Genomic DNA, 3,829 nt, shown 5'->3' with positions numbered 1-3,829 from the left:
CTGAGCAACCCCCGGTTAATCTCGGTCACACCAACTACGATTACTAAATATAATTTAACGCATATGAGTACTGTAACAAATCATATAACTTTAGTATAAGTTGTTATGTGCAAAAATACACAAATTGCTATATGCGCTAGGTCCACTGAAAGGGTCGAATCCTGAATTTTAAGGTTATAAGCCCTCAAGCCTATAGTTGATCCCCCGGAGGTCAAGTAAATATTTATTAGAATATTATTAATCAGTATTCGTAAATAAACAAAAGATTATACGGATTTTCTTTTTAATCATAATGTCACAGACGAGTTTTTTAAAGCTTTGAGATGTTTTACATTTTTATATTGAATATATGAATAATATTGTAAATAATTTGTATTATATGCCAATACTTTTTTTTACCGCGAATCAGTAATACGTTTACTGACTTATAATGCTAAAATCCGGGGCTCGATTCCCTGCATTGGACAGAGTGAAGATAGCCCATTGTGTAACTTTGTATTACGAAAACAACAGATGTTTATTTGTATTGTATATTCTGCGCTAACATATCTATTTTTGCTCTGCCCACCACGGGGTTTCTGCGGACTTACGATGCTGCCCCCCAGTGGCACAGCGGTATGTCTGCGGACTTACAACGCTAGAAACCGGGTTTCGATACCCGTGGTGGGCAGAGCACAGATAGCCCTTGTGTAGCTTTGTGCATAATTAAAAACAAACAAAACAAACAAACAAACTTACGATGCTAGAAATCGGGTTTCGATTACCACTGTGCCACTGAAATATGTTGAATAATGGTGCTTGAAACTCTACTTTTTCTAGTTTCAATACAAATTGCTTGAGAAAAATAATCTGATATTTAGATTCGAAATTGGCAACATATGCGCTTTGAATATTTTGAATCAAAGGACTTATAAAAAAAGAAGATGAGTTAAATATTGAAAGTGGACCACAATACGAGATCAGTGAAGTCCGAGAGCACTGATCTCCTGATGTTGGTCTTATGCCATCAACCAGGACAGCTGATCTCCAACCACGATCATTGTCACCCATGACTATATGAGGAGAGGAGAGGTACTGCTTGTGAATAAGGTTCACCATTTGAAGCTGTTTTGCTTATAACGGAGACGTTGTTGTTCGTAGGTGGAGAAAAAAAACTCATGAGGCATTCGTAAGTTTCTCTGTCTAGAGATATGTTCTGTTAAAGCTATTGTGCTTGTGGAAAATCCTGAGATTCTGTAGAACATGAAGACCAGTTTCATATGGCAACTCAATATTCTTCTTTCCAGGAAAAATAGCGAAAGTTCATCTAAAAATATGAACCCTGAATACCAATAAAACCTCAGATCTCTGTTATCATAGGTCTCTCAGTCGCGTGTTGGTCAAGATAATTATGGAGATGTCTTCTTTCTATAGCCACCTGTCCCTGTTGTCGAGTTGAATTAAATAGCTCTTCTGACATTCTAGTATAGAACCGAATAATACCTGGACCATTTTCTTAAACATTTCAAGCAAAACATTGCTTGGAATGACTAAACTTAGGAACAAGTAATTCAATTCCTAATATTATGTTGTTGAAGTCAATCAAGCACCTGGACAAGGAGAATCTCAATGGCTAGGGCACTGTCATAGCTGAATAGGGCCAATACTTTGACCTAGTGAAGAACAGAGCTATCTACTGGGTTGAGGTCAAGACTCATAAGAGGGGGAGGGGGTCTTTCATATAACATGGCCATTAATGTGGGGATTTGCAACTGCCTTCAATACCTCACCCAGACACCACTCTGGAAAGGAGGACAAAATCATCTGCATTGACTTAGGACTAGTAAGCCACTATAGATGAAACTGTCCATATCTTTTTTCAACAATAAGACAGGAGAAATATGTGCACTTCTATGTGACTGATCAGTAGATACACAAGGATTGGAGGTAAGCTATGGCTACTTCTACTATAACTAAAAAAAAAGAATGGCACCCAGGTCTAATTTGGCCTTCGACTTAGGGAGAGGCAAAAGTCAGCTCTTGTCCAAAGATTTGGTGGTTAGTTCAGCTCGTATATGGTTGGGTGGTGCTTGGTATGCTCCAATAAAAATACACAGCAGTGAGTTGTATTTCTTGGTTAACACGGGACTTAACAGAATAGTAGTTAACCTGTGATGTATCAGGCCCTCTGAGAAAAGCCACCACTCTAGCCAGTCAATATATTGTTACGTCTCCGTTCGTTAGTTAATTTTCCGTAAATTCGTTCCGACGAAACTTTAGCGACACAGGTCCTTTCTTAAATAAAACTGGTTTATTCTTTCCGAATACAACTTTACGATACACTTAATTTCAACAGTCGCTCTATAACAAACGCTATAATTCTCAACGAACGTCTCATGTGTCCAACAATATTCTCTCTGGCAGAATACATTCAATTACTCAACCTCCCCGTCGCTTCGTGGCCTGTCTTATATATACAAGACTACACTATATCTAGAAGGATCACGAGATTTAAGGAAAGGACGTGAATGTTCGAGAACGACGTGGCGTGATACTAGTCACGTGACCTCGATGTCGTAACAATATACTTTGGCATTCCATCCCTATCAGAGGCCTATCTCACTTCTTTGGTTTGCTTTTCCAAGCAGTACGGATGAGCCATAAATGCGGCAAAACTAGATTAATGCAGATGTAGTAGGGAAACAAAGAAAGGTTTAGGCCTCTATGTCATTCATGGATTCTTTTTTCTTCACTGAAGTTACACGTTTTAATGTAAACAAAAGAAAAAATTCACAGTTTTAGCAAACTGTGACTGACTACATTTGAGAGGAGAGAAATGTTTCCAACTATGTCTTGGTGTTGTCACTCACTGGTCGAAGGTATTTGTGTCTTATCGTGGTTCAGACATTAAGATTTAGACAATAGATGTACTACAGAAACTGTAAAACCAGTTTTGTCTGAGCAACAAGTGAACTGCATTTCTGTGGAAAATCTTTCAATGCTATCCAGATCAGACTCAAGAACAGTGGACTGCATGAGTGTACCATGAGGAGGGATTCAAACTAGCTGCAAATGCAGAAGTGATGTTCAATGATATAATATGGAATTCACATAGTGCATTATTGCCTTACGCTGTGGTGACAAAACTAATGCATGAAACACACTCCTACTTGTCCAGAAAGCATGCTGCATTTGCTCGAACAATTATCTAAATAAGTTATGACATAGTACTGGTGTTGATCTGTAATTACAGGCATTTCATTATTCATCTTCCCCCTGGAATGGTCACTGGCACAATTGATAAAGTGGAAGTAGCCAGAACTATCCTTACAGCTAAAGCTGATTATGTTATATTTCATCGAGGAGTAATCACATGTTTGTTACAATATTTAAGATTGTTGGTCAAGGATTGGGCAATAAATTTGTATTCAACACAATGACAGAAATTTACTGAGTTATTAGTTGAATATGCCAACATATTTATGGGACCAAAGAGCTATCCGGCTCAAACAACAGTAAATCACTATCACATGTATACAAATGATTCCACGTAGGCTTCACTGGAGCACTAGAAATGCGTTTAGCATTAAAGTACAGTGGATGTTGGAGTATGGAATCATACAACATTCAGAGAGTGTTTGGTCATTTCTGATAGTGTTACGTCTCCGTTCGTTAGTTAAATTTCCGTAAATTTGTTCCGACGAAACTTTAGCGACACAAGTCCTTTCATAAATAAAACTGGTTTATTCTTTCTGAATACAACTTTGCGATACACTTAATTTTAACGTTCGAGAAGGACGTGGCGTGATACAAGTCACGTGGCCTCCGATGTCGCAACAATAGCAATTGT

This window comes from Limulus polyphemus, unplaced genomic scaffold (assembly GCF_000517525.1).
Source record: "Limulus polyphemus unplaced genomic scaffold, Limulus_polyphemus-2.1.2 Scaffold2071, whole genome shotgun sequence".
NCBI classification, from domain to species: domain Eukaryota; kingdom Metazoa; phylum Arthropoda; class Merostomata; order Xiphosura; family Limulidae; genus Limulus; species Limulus polyphemus.
Note: the sequence above shows the minus strand (reverse complement) of the source record.